This window comes from Eptesicus fuscus, chromosome 13, assembly GCF_027574615.1.
Source record: "Eptesicus fuscus isolate TK198812 chromosome 13, DD_ASM_mEF_20220401, whole genome shotgun sequence".
Lineage (NCBI taxonomy): Eukaryota > Metazoa > Chordata > Mammalia > Chiroptera > Vespertilionidae > Eptesicus > Eptesicus fuscus.
The window spans coordinates 65,358,550-65,372,549 of NC_072485.1; the positions used below are offsets into that span (position 1 = coordinate 65,358,550).

Genomic DNA, 14,000 nt, shown 5'->3' on the forward strand with positions numbered 1-14,000 from the left:
GTCATACTGCTGGGCTTAATGGGGTTTCTCTCTTGCATGCTGGCTATGGCAGACTTTATGGCCAGTCCAAAATATACCATGTTGAAAGGCAGATTTTAGAATAAATCTTCTCCCCTATTCCCCACCCTCTCATCAACCCCTAAAAAAAATATGCACTTAAATTTTTTATTCTTAATAAACATATTTCCATACACACCTGTTAAGAGAAGGTCGTAATTGATTGTTTTAACACAGAGAACAGCCAAGTCTAGATTCGAAAAATCATGGGAGAAGCATCCCAGCCACCACAGCAAGGAGGAAGCAGGAAGGAGAGAGCTGCAGAAATATTTGGAGGAAAAATGGAAATGAGAGAAGAAATAAACATACCCAATGCATTAAAAAATAAAAAGAGCATGGGCAGGTATTGGGAAAAAGACAATCTGGGAATGAAAGGGAATAACTGAAAATAGACTGGGAATTGCTTGATGTGACAAATGTCCTTTGGACTTTGCTCTGTTTTCAGATACCTGGACCTTGGATGTAGCTTTCATTAAAACCTGGATCCTACTGTCATATCAGAGGTTCCTCTACTTGTACTTATATACAGAATCAGGAGCAGGTTATAATATGAATAAAAATTCACTTACCCCCTGTTCCCAGTAACCAAATTGGAAAGAAAAAAAAGAAAGAAAACGCTGTTGGAATGCCCTTCCCCCTCCTAAGACAGAAACCTCAAAGCCCAGTCCCAGCATGCCCACAAAGATATTGAGAAACCAGTGCAATAGTATAGTAGGGAAGACATGTGGAGACTAGCCTAGGCTTTGCTTCAATTCCCTTTCCCACGCTCTCCAGAGCCCCACCAAGCACACTTGGGTCTCTGCTTTAGAATACAGGCATACCTCAGAGATACTGCAGTTCAGGTCCAGATCACTGCAATAAAGCAAGTTGTATGTAATCTTTTTGCTGGTGGAGGGTCTTGGCTTCAATTTGTGAAAAACATAATATCTGTGAAGTGCAATAAAATGAGGTATGCCTGTATATGGAGCATTCAGCAAGCAAGAGTACCCAGAGTAACTGATAAATGGGTGCCCAATAAACTCCCTCCCTATTTAAGTTTCCATCACTATGACTTCTTCCAGTGGATCCAGTCCCTAAATCCAAGAATGTGGTAGCCCTTTTCTAAATTCCTCCCACTTCCAGTTCTGGGCTCCCACAATCACTTATCAACTTCTGTTCTTTTCATTCCAAAGCCCACTGTTACTTTTTCATATTCTCACCCTACATTCCAACAGTATACACAAATGGCTTTAATAAGTACCCTTATTTTTTTTAAATGTTGCTCCCTTTTCATCTCCATTTCTTCATTTTAAGCACTTGCCATATCCGCTATTACAATGACCTATGAACCTTCCACACCAAGAGGACTCTTGAGTTCAGGAGAGATTCTTCCAGTTCTGGGTTTCAACAGGGCCTGAACTGCAGTTAGCACTCTGGCAGCCTCTACCCTGTAATTTTCTTTGCTAATAAAAGCTCAAACTACCACTACTATGGGGCATACAGTGACAACACTCCCCCCTACACAGATAAATAGTCTGTCACCCTGTCATAAATGGCCACTTTTTGCCCTCACAACTTTAATTCAATAAAGGGAGTTAAGAAGAATAGTAGGAAAACTACTCAGGGCTCTAAGGCAGGAAGCAGTATCTTTTCCTAGCTTCAAGGCTTTAAAAGCTGACCACTTGACTATAATTTGGAGAAGAGGACAGCAAAGTAGAAAGAAATCAGATTTCCTAGGCATGGAGAGATTTTCTGCCTGAAAGAGAGTAAAAGCAGAGGCTGTGTAGGACCAGAATAGGGCTCAGAAGTCTGGTCCCAGTCCTGGCTCTGCCACTAGCTAACAATGGCAGCAGATCACTGCCATGTTCTCAGTAAAATCCCAATACCACTAGCCCAGTTTAACTCAGAGTTGCTACAGGATAAGGTGAGATAATGTATGTTATACAAATATGAGGTATTAAGTTGTTTCAAGAGCTAGTTTCTATCTTCCCATTACATTACTTAATGGTAATGCCTCAGCCCAAAAGTATTTTGTGAACTAGTAGGTAAAAATAATTGAATCAAGAACATAACTGGGTTCTAAGGAGTGGATAAGCTTGTTTTCCTACTCCAACTCTATTTACTAGGAGGTCCCACCTCGGCCAGTGTTTCTGGGGCATAGAGTGCTTCTCCAGGGACTGGCAGTCATCATCACATTACACTTCTGCTGTAAGTTCTTGAATCCTTATTTGAGGCCTTTGCAGTTTATTACCAAGGAGAAAATTAAGGTGAAAAGAACTAACAATTACTGAATGTTTATTATCCTGGCAATTCTTACAACAACCCTAAGGAAGTTTTACTGCAAATGAGAAAACTGGTTCTAAGTGAAGAAATTACCAAGGTCTCAGTTAATAGCAAGTTTTGAATTTAATCCCAGATCTATGCCATTTCACAGTCTGTGTTCTCTTTATACTGCATGCTATCAAGTCCAAAAAAATTCAGTCTAGTATGAGAGGGATGGTCCAGCCCTTCTCCCCTACAACCCTTGAGAGCATTTTCCCTCAACATCACAGGAAAGGCGGGGGGGGGGGGGGGGGGGATCCATTTATCTTCAGGTTAAAGGATCATCCACATGTCTACATAAAAGATATAAGTAGGGGAATGAAAATAAATGGAAGGGAAAAAAAGCATAGTTGGGGAAGAGAATTAAGGAATTAGGCAAGTTATTAAGTACACTGCCTCATGAAACTCAGAGACTTAAGGAAAGATTCTTCTCCATGCCATATATATATATATATATGTGTGTGTGTATAGACCAGAATCTGTAAACCATTAACTGACTTTGATAGTTAGAGTCAAGAAGATCTTATGAGTCCAGGCCAACACAACACCTTTCCAGGTTTGCCATTTAATATTTTCAAATACATTACACTTGCTCTCATTAAAAAAAGACTATCATGGAACTCCCAAAGTGAAGGGGACAGGGCAAATAAAATGAGCCTTGCTGCTCCCCCTAAGACTAGATTTTCTGGAAATAACTGATTTTACTCTTAACAAGCCACAGGTCCTATGAGTCTACAGCAAGACTCTAGCATTCAAGTAATGACAATGGTTAAATATTCAGTCTCTTGTGTAAGAATTCCAAACCAAAAATAGTTAAATTGAATCAAGTACCCAGAAGGACCAAACAGTTGGACAATGGCAACCAGGTAGTAGGGGGAAAAAAAAAAAATCACTTGCCAGGAGCACAGTCCCTATAATGATTTGTTCTACTATAAACTGGCCGTAGAAATATAATTAGGAATTACGGTTCTTAGCAATTAAGAACAGACTTTGGAATCAAATTGACTAGGTTAAAATCCCAGCTCCATTGCTTCTTAGTTATATGACTTTGGGCAAAGTACCACAATTTCTAAACTTCAGGGGTTTTTCTGTGATATGGGAGAAATAAAATACATAGGGTGATTATGAGGATTAAATGAGACAATCCACATAAAGTACTAAGAGAAATGTCTTGACACACAGAAAGCTATTAATACAAATAATAGTAGAAATAGCAACACAAGGGACTTTGGTGGTATTGGTAGGGCCTTTGCATAAAAGACATGTCTCCACATGTTCCCCTCTCCCATCTACAGTAGTCCTGCAGACTACAGGAATTCTTTACACTCTCAAAGGGAAAAACAAAATCAAACTCCAGACTGGAGGTCAAAAAACCTGGTTTCAAGTCCTGATTCTGCCAAAAACTAGCTGTGAGAACACAGAGAAGTTATAACCCCTGTAAGCTTCTATTTCTATTACTTTTTCAGAGTTTAGCTTTAATGGGCTAATGGCTGGGTGACTCTGAACCTCTCTGTACCTCCATGCAATTCAGGTAAGTATATCCAAAGTTATGATCAGACTTAGGCAAGCAAACCTCTGAGGAAAGAGGAGAAAATTATTTGTCCTAAGAATTCTAAACCCCACAAAATGGTCTTTGAGTCCTTAAGAAATTTTATCTTTTATCACCAGCCCCAAAATCAGCTTTCTCCTTTCTTCCTATTTATTCATTATGAAATCAAAACCAATGTCACAAAGTTATGCTCTCCCTGTAAAAGCAATGATAAGCAAAACTCCTCTTCTGTCATCCTAGGGATTTTAAATTGCTTTTTTAAAGCACACTGAGCCCCCTCCTACTGAAGAATACTGACCAATAAAATACAGCACCTGGCCCTAGCTGGCTTGGCTCAATGGAAAGAGTGTCGGCCTGCGGACGGAAGGGTCTCAGGTTCGATTCCAGTCAAGGGCATATGCCCAGGTTGCAGGAGGCAGGAGGCAACCGATTGATGATTCTCATCATTGATGTTTCTATCTCTCTCTCCCTTCCCCTTCCTCTGAAATCAATAAAAATATTTTTAAATATATATATAAATATATACTTATATATAGTACCTGTAATACTACAGAACTGCATTATATACATTCAAGCCAAGAAAGGTAGGTAGGTCTTCTAGATACCTAACAAGTATTAATTTCCCTTAACTGGCATTTGTCCCAAAATTCAAAGCAATTATTCTCGTTCAACCACAAGAGAAAATTGCCATTTTACTTTTAAACTAATATATTTTGTCAATAGTTTTTCCATAGTTTCTTATCACAAGGAGTGCTTGTACCACAGTCCAAAGCCTAAGTAACCCCACCACCACCACCACCATTTAATGTTCCAGAAGCTCAGTCAGACAATTCTAGTATTTCAGTCTCACTCCTGCACTAACCCTAAAAACCTGGCATGATTTGCATTAAGGCTAAAGAGAACTCTGCTTACTTCACAATCTCATTTCAACTGAGCACTTCTCATAGTTACTAAACTGATATTCTGGAAATGGCCTTGTTTAGGTGCTAGCAATTTCTGAACTTCCCTGTGGATTTTTTATGCTAGGCTCTCCTTCTCCCCTTAAGAGCATCCAAAAGGTTGACTGAAGGAGTTTCACTCTGATAAAGATTCACTGTGTCTACCATGAATCTCTTTGGTGACTTAAGGAAGTCTTTCAAAGAATGATACATTCTATCTACTTGGGGTATCAAAGAAAAGAAGAAAAATAAATATACAAGTTTTTAAAATACTCCTTGTTAAAAGGAGGTTGAGCTGGCCCAAAGTTACCTGTCAGGATTTAAAGTTTTACTGTGACTTAAAATTTTTTAAAAATCACCTCTACCATCTTAACCCCAAATTTGGAAACCAGATGGAACATTCTTCTTGCTCTCTTCCCCTCTCAAGTATTCTGGAAACCCCGCCCCCACCCCCCACCCCCCCAACCATAACATACTAAAATGGCTAATGACGGACTAGCTTTGAAGCAAAGGAAGGGTGTGGCTCTCAGCTAGTGAGGGGGCCCAGGACTGAAAGGGTATGGAAAGAAACTAAACCTGATTCTCTGTAGCATGTATGACACACACACTCAGGACTGGTCTAACAAGTCCTTCTGATCTCTCAGGCCAGGCCTCCTCCTTCTCCTCCCCCATCATCCACATGCCTCTCCAAAGCTCTCCACTGGAACAGATAACACAGAATTTTCTCTCAATCCTGAGGGTCTGAGGCACACTAAGTTACTTACCTGAATCCCTGTTGCAACTTTGCCAAAGGGGCCTCACTTAGCCTTATAAGGAGAAAGTAGAGCTTTAGGGAGAGGCCGATAAGAAAACAAAGATAAAAGGGAGGGGCAAAAACCGAGGGAGGTGTCAGACTGGAGGAAGGGGAGAGGCCAATTGCCTTTCTCCTCCTACAAGAGGGAGAAAAAGAGAGGGAGGTCAGGTACACAATGGGCACTGAGAAAAAGTCTAATCAAAATGGAAAGGTATTTATTTAACTCTTGTGTCATAAAAGAAAAATTCTAAAATCATCTAGGACACCTCGTACCCTACCCTAGGGGAGAAAAAATTTTTCATGGAAAAAAAACTTAACCTTAGGGTTTAACTAGAAATCACCCACCCAACTGAGCTCCACGTTCCTTTTTGAAAGAGGCAGCTTCTCACCAACCACCACTCTCAACCCCTCCTCCTTACTTTCTATCTACGGCATTCCCACTCCCACTATCTCTTTGCCCATCATTTGAAGATCACTTGGAAAAGTTGAGCATGGAACTGAGTCGTATTTACATAGCCCTGCTTCCTCAGAGCCCTTTGAAGAGAGCAACAAGAAACCCCTTCCATCAGGTTTAGTATACAGTTCCCTCTGAGGCAAGCAACAAAGAGAAAGGAGGTGTGAGTCTATAAGGAAATCAGAGGAAGTGTGAAGGTACTATTTCATCTATAGGACAGAGAGCTAAAGAAAATGTTTCTCCCTATCTTAAAAAAAAAAATCTGACCTTACAGGGGAAGAAAAGTTGTGAGTTGTTAATTATTAATCTCCCCCTATAAGTTATCACATAATCTTTTCAACAACTTCTGAGGTGATATTGGCCCCTTTTTTATTTATTTTTCTTTTTTTATTGATTTTCTATTTTTTAGAGAGGAAGGGAGGGAAATATGGAGGGTCAGGTCAGAGAGAGAGAAACAGCAATGTGAGGAACATGAATCAGTAAGCAAAAAGACCTGGGATTGAAACCAGCTTTTTTTCTTTTCTTTTCTTTTCTTTCTTTCTTTTTTTTTTTTTTTTTTTTTTTTTGTCAGTTTTTGGTGTGTTTTTTTAAATCCCCACCCGAGGATATTTTTCCATTGATTTTGAGAAAGAGGAGAAGGGAGGGAGGTGGGGAGAGACACATCATTGGCTGCCTTTGGCACGTGCCCCAAACCCAGCCAGGGATCAAACCTGCAACCAACCAAGTACTACAAGCCCTTGACCAGGAATTGAACCCAACACCTTTCGGTCCTTGGACCGATGCTCTAACTACTGAGCCAATCCAGCCAGGGCACTGGTCCCTTTTTAAACTATATGTCAGAAGCATTCAGAATCCTGCCCAAAGCCATATACCATTAAGTGCTGGAAAAGCATCTGTTCTACTCCAAGTCCATGTTTCTTCTCCTGGACAGAGTGAAAGGAGCATGAAGTTTCTATACTTCTTGTGGTTAAAAGTTATTCTAACTCCACTAGAGTTGAACTGACCGAGGTGAGAGAGGATGGGGTGGAAGCAGCTAGACCTCTGTCTGGTCTTACCTTCACTTTAAAGAGCAAGACCTTTCTCAATTCTGTGGAAGAATAGCTTGCAATCTACCTCAGATTTCCTATGTTATAAGGAACAAGAACTCAGGAGGGATGGTGCGAGGAGAAAAGTAGTACTACTTTGTACAAGTACAAAATTTGTACAAAGTCACTTAACTTTCCACTGGAAAGCCTGTTCTAGACATCTGGCTATATGCCATCTTTTCTAATAGCCCCCACATCAAGAAAGAAACTCTAATCACAAATATCCCTACTCTCATATTTAATGTGACATCTTACTAAACCAAACGCAGAGATCAGTGTTGGGGTGGAAACAGAAGGAACTAGAAACAGGGAAGACTGTGCTAGCCAGCAACAGAACAGAGGGGAGGGATTGTTCTAGCGGTATGTTAGCAATCTGCCTCTAGGGCAGCTGTCCTTCCCAGCAATCAAAGACTGGTTTGTGTGTATGTGCTCTGGGGCTAGCCAGCTTGGCAAGAAGTTTAAGGACTCAGCCACCCAATCCACAGTGAGAAGAGATGCCCATTTCACAGCGGGAATGGAGGGCAGGGAAAAGACAAAACAAGGCAAAAAGGGAAGGAGGAGGGGAACAGAGAAGTGTTACGGGTGCTATTTCAGTCTATATCAGCGGTCGTGAACCGGTGGTCCGTGAGGTCCAAAAGGTTGGCGGCGGCTGGTTTAAGGAAACCTTTGGAGCAGCGGTTGCCAACCGGTGGTCCGAAAGGTTGGCGACCACTGGTCTAGATAGAGGGGGGAGAAGGGGAGGCCCAGAAAACTACCAATCATTCCCTAGTTCTGTGCAAACAGACTTGCCAATACCTCTCAACACTGAAATCAAAGAATGGGTGGGTTTCTCCAGTTCTGGATGTAGGAGGGTGCCAATTGAAAGGATGAGATCTAAAGTGTAGGGCCCCAGCAATGCCTTTCAGACCCACCAAAATATCTGCAATATGTAGTTTAAAAATTACATAAATAGACATCTATCTCCTTCTAGAATTTCTTAATTAAACCTTAGAGATCTATAAATAACAGTAGCACACACAAAAACACAGTGAGATCCCCAATGCTAAGAGATGGAGCATATTTCTATAACTCAAGAGTTAAGATGCAAAGGGCCACAGTCAGAATTGACATCCCTAGTCCCTCGGAGCAGCTAGATGCTCTAAGACCCATTAGACACACAAAGGCAGCTCTCTTCTCAATAGAGGCTTGCAGCAGAGCTCCTCTCCAAGGACAAAGAGATTTCACAGGAGAACCACAAAGACATCGCCCCTCTCCGCTTCCCCACTCCCAGCTTTCTCACTTCCTGTCACAGTAGCACCAGACCACAGTCTCCCAGAAACAAACAAATACAAAAGTGCTGGATTCTGGGCTGCAGGCCAACCGCATTCCAGGGCACCCTGTCTACCAATCACCAGCCAGAGCTCCCACTTTGCCCTGCTCAGTTCCTTATCATGTTCAGGGAAAACAACCCTCCTCCCTGCCCCAAGCCAACGCTGCATAGGACAAAGCTCAGGCCTTTAAAAATCAGCAGAAAGATGTTGTGTGTGGATCTAGGATTGGAGTGGGTAAGGGGATTTTTAAGATTCCTACTTGGCAAGTTTCTTCACTTTGGAGACACTGCACTGGGGATTTTAAAACTACTGCTGCTATTATACTCAGCTCAGCTACATGTAATACATCCCAAAGAAAGCTTCATCATGTCAATCTGATCTCCAACCTGGATTCAGTCAATGGAATATTCCCACCTGGAGAACTACTCTAGGACACATCCTCTGTCACCTTCTCCATCACCCATTTCCACTGTCCTCAAAGTCTTTCAAACACTTTTCCCCCACAAGCATAAAGCTGAGTCCTAAGAGGCCCCACAGAGAACAAACAAAGGCAGCGGACTCCACCCTACAAAGAGGCAGGATATAGGCACCAGCAGGTGCTAGGAGCAAAGTTCCCTACTCCCCTAGGGAATGAGAGGAGGACCCCTAAGAACTGCACAGTAGCCCTGGCAACAAAGAGGTCAAGACAAAACCTCAGCTTTTTTTGCTCACCACTCCCCGCCTCTGGGTCAGGGGCTGTAGATTTGGAACCTTGTCAGAAAAGAAAGCCTCCCTTCCTAATAAGGGTTCTCAGCTGCTTCCAAGACTGGGAGAAATGATACATTTTTCCATTATCTTGTACAAGCCCAATGGACCTTAGCCCTTAACCCCAGAAGCAAAGATGCAGACAAAGTCAAGCTCTGTTAGCCAGAGTTTCTTGAAAGCCAAAGTAAAGCCCTCTGCCCAAAGGGCTCAATTCCCTTTGCAGAAAGCATAGTACAAGGTTCAGCAGAGTTCTCCAACCAGAGGGATATTCCAGGCATAATATACCACCATATTTTCTCCTCCCTTTCTTTCTCCTAATTTCCTTACCATTCTTGGATCTATTAGAAGTACTCTGGGTTAAACACCGATTTAGATAGTACAGGAGCTAAGTCTAAAACAGCACAACTTAGCACTAACCAGTTGTGCTCAGTGGTTAGAGCGTGCCCTCCCCCCCCCCCCCCGCCCCCCTGCGGGCCAACGGGTCTCAGGTTTGATTCCTGATATCTTGTACTTCAATTGCAGGCTCTACCCCCAGCCCAGATCAGGGCTTGTGCTGGAGACAACCAATCAATGTATCTTTCTCACATAGATGTTTCTCTCTCCCCCTTCTCCCTCCCTTCCACTCTCTCTAAAAATCAATGAAAAAATAGCCTCGGGTGACTATGTAAATAAATAAATAAAACAGCACAACTTAGAAGAAATTAGTACATGTCTAAATCTGATATAACTAGGCAGAAAGAGGTAAGGCAGGAATATACACAATAGTCAGCCATTCTAGAGAAAAGAGAATATTTCGCAACACTGTTTTAGAACAGAATTTCAAAAGTAGGGCCTAGCCACTGCAAATTTTATCAATGAAGCACACAAAAAACAATAGTTTAAGATCTCTTACCTAGCAGTGAATCAGACCAACTCCCTTTTTCTCTCAAGAACAACTAAAAAATTAGTTACAATTGTTAGTATTCTTATCAGATTCTCCCTCATTCATAGCCCAGGCCAAATAAATCAGTCAGTTAAGTACTATAGTGGGAGGTGGATACACAAAAGCAAACAAAATAATAGAGTCTAGTAGGAGAGCTTTCTGAGATACTTAAAAGGAGAGAGAGAAGTAAAAGACACACCCCAGAGACACAGAACAAGGACACACCTAGATCAATGCTGCTGCTCCAAAAGGATGCTTGACAGGTTCTCTGCCTCGAATGGAGGTGAGACAGAAAAGGAGTGCTGACTCCGAAATATAGTCACCCAGGGTGTGAGGGAGGAAAGAGACTAGGATAGCCAACTGATTACAATTCAGCAGGACTTCACCAGAGGTTCTGGTTCTAACTGTATCTCTAGCTGTTTGCAGACATATTTGGAAAACCCACCAAAGGAATAATGAATGGGTAAGAAGAAAGTCAATGGCAGGGCCCAACGACTTAAGATGAATACTCAATGGTTGGAAAAGCATGAATCTGTTTTGCTAACTTTCCACATTCCCCTTTCGCACCAAATCAGGCCCAACGCTGAAAGCACTGGACGGAGAGGAGGCAGAGAAAAGAATGTGACTGGGGAAGGTTTAGCTACATTCCAACTAGCTAGCATCCTGCACAGAATTAAGAGAATCCGATTCCACTGTGTGAAAAATACTGGGACTCTGCTAAAACACATCCAGTCCCTCTGCCACCCACCATCCCCCACCATCCCCACTCTGAAAAGAAGCATAATTGAGATAGCCTGATGAAGGCACCAGCTGTTTCCACCACTCTCCCTCCCCCCAACTCCAGAGACCACAGTTCAAACTCACATCAAACACTTAATACAATTGACAGGCCAGTAGGAAGGAGAAGCCTGGACCAAAATAGCAGGAAGAGTGCCAACTGGCCCCACTAAGAAGGAATGCTTTCTTGGCTCAATGTAAAAATAAGAAACCTTTGTCATCCCCTCCCCTCTGCCTAATTATGTTCTCCTTTCCACAACCTACCCCTCAGTGTCAAATGGATTTCAGTTTTTTTTCTCTACAACTCCTTGATCTATTTTCAAATGTCAGAAAACACAGGGGCAATATAAGGTTGTATGTAAAATAATACCTAGGAGATTGGAAGGCTTCCTGGACTGCAACAGCCAACCCTAGTGTAGGGCTCCCACATAAGGACAAGGAGAGAGGAGCCCAGACAGCACTCTTTTCCGTGTTTCAAGTAAGGAAAGAATGGAGAGAACATCGTGTTTCCACACTTGAACATTAATGGTAACCCAATTTCTCAAGGCCTGGGTCGCCAGTATTAACTTGATCAGCCCCTCCCCACCCACATTCTAAGTTGACCAGAGTTAGCCAAGGAGGAAGGGAAGGAAGCCAGAACTTCCTTTACAGACAGGAAGTAACATTGGCCCTTCCTGTCGAGTTTTAAACAAATTGTCCAGTTGAGTTTCAATGTTAACATCCTCTCCTGACTTGTTCTACAATTTCAAAATGGAGAGGGGAAATGAAGATTATCTAAAAGTTTCCCTTCCCCTAACAGGCAAGTCCAAGAGTGCTGGCATAATCCCCAAATCAGGTGGTGACATCTGTAATTCCAAAACAGTATAGGATAGTGTGGTAGAAAATTTGAGATTAGCCACCTGCTCACCATGTCCACTACCATGAGCTATTCTTCTTTCTTCTCATAATAATTAAATGACCATTCACCTGAGAAATCACGTAGCTATGTCGCTTAACTCAAATGTTTAGGTTTTGTGGCCCTCAAACCTGAAAGCATGGATTTAAATATAAGGATAGATGGAATAACACAGTCCTAATTCCTATATTCTAGACTCAGAACCTAGAAAGAACTGTCTCCCTTTGGAATTCTGAGTTGCTACCCTGGAGGATATCCCTATTTACATTGCAGATTGGACAAAAAGATTATTTTTAAAATGTCTTAGTTTAGCCGAAGCCAGTTTGGCTCAGTGGATGGAGCGTCGGCCTGCAGACTGGGGGGTCCCGGGTTCGGTTCCGGTCGAAGGCATGTACCTTAGTTGCGGGCACATCCCCAGTGGGGGGTGTGCAGGAGGCAGCTCATCGATGTTTCTCTCTCATTGATGTTTCTAACTCTCTATCTCTCTCCCTTCCTGTCTGTAAAAAAAATCAATAAAATATATATATATATATATTTTTAAATGTCTTAGTTTAACTTTCCTCCAAGGAACAAAGAACTGTGCCACTTTTTGAAAATTGGATCGGTTCAGTTCAATATTCCATCCCAAAAGAAATCCAAAAGTCCTAAATCTAGCATTTAGGATCCTAGATAACTCTAGCTCTTTGACAATATCTATATCTATATATATAAAAGCCCAGCAACCAGAATGGCAGAAGGACCAGAACGACCAGAACAACTGGTGGCTATGAGGCGCACTGCGGCAGCCAACCAGCCTGACCTGGGCCCCGATTGCCGCGCGCCCCTACCCCCCCACCCCCAGCCAGCCCGGCCCCTGATCAGCCCCCAACACCCTGATCAGGGGCGAGGCCAGCCACCAACTGCCCGAGGCCCTTACCCCCACCCAACCCCAACCCCAATTGGCCCCCAGCACCCTGTTCAGGGGCAGGCCAGCCGGCCAACCACCCGAAGCCCCTCCCACCACCCAGCCAGGCCCAATGGGCCCCCATAGGGGCTGGCTGGCCGGACCCCACCCATGCACAAATTCACGCACCAGGCCTCTAGTAACAGAAATAACCAAAAGCTCTGGATTCAAGTGTTACCCCTGACACTTATCCAAGCAAGTCATTTTAACTTCTGGTTTGAGTAAGATTAAGTGAGTGGCAAAAAATTTTTTTTTAATTTTTTTAATATATTTTATTGATTTTTTACAGAGAGGAAGGCAGAGGGATAGAGAGCTAGAAACATCAGTGAGAGCCGAAACCGGTTTGGCTCAGTGGATAGAGCGTCGGTCTGCGGACTGGAAGGTCCCAGGTTCGATTCCGGTCGAGGGCATGTACATTGGTTGCGGGCACATCCCCGGTAGGGGGCGTGCAGGAGGCAGCCGGTCGATGTTTCTCTCTCATCGATGTTTCTAGCTCTCTATCCCTCTCCCTTCCTCTCTGTGAAAAATCAATAAAATATTATTTAAAAAAAAAAGAAACATCAATGAAAGAGAAACATCAACCAGCTGCCTCCTGCACACCCCCTACCGGGGATGTGCCTGCAACCAATGTACATGCCCTCGACCGGAATCGAACCTGGGACCCTTCAGTCCGCAGACCAACGCTCTATCCACTGAGCCAAACCGGTTTCGGCGTCAAAACATTTTTAGAAAAACCATAAAGAGAAATATTTCCCACAAGGTAGTATGTGTCACTAAAGATTTAGGAAAGAAAAATGGCATTGAAGAAGATACTTTCAAGACAACTAAAAACATCTACAAATGTAGACATAATACATACCAAGCAGTTACTTTAAAGCAACTTCAAAATTTGGGGGAGCCCAGCCAATGTGGATCAGTGGTTGAGTGTTGACCCATGAACCAAGAAGTCACCAGTTCTATTCCCAATCAGGGGGTCAGGACACATCCCCGAGTTGTGGACTCAATCCAGGCAGTTGATGTTTCTATCTCTCTTTCCCTCTCCCTTTCGCTCTCTCTCTCAAAATCAATAAAAACATATTTGTAAAAATAATTGGGGGAATCTCTGATTGCCTAGAGTATTTCCTATGCAAGATGATACAGTTACCTGACCATAGGAAAAGGAAATGGAAGGGGGGGAAAAGTTTCATGATTGAGGTCATCTCCCAAGGATGACACTAAGTAACAGATGACAA

The 14,000-nt window shown here is 42.7% G+C and overlaps 1 protein-coding gene across 1 annotated transcript in view; it reads right to left on the reverse strand.

The window, feature by feature from the left end:
* Window positions 1-14,000, reverse strand: part of CTNND1 (catenin delta 1) — a 48,903-nt gene that overhangs the window by 24,391 nt on the left and 10,512 nt on the right. The window contains exon 2 of the mRNA XM_028136216.2: window positions 197-315. The gene's annotated coding sequence lies outside the window, so the exon portion shown is untranslated. The remainder of the gene's footprint in view (window positions 1-196; window positions 316-14,000) is intronic.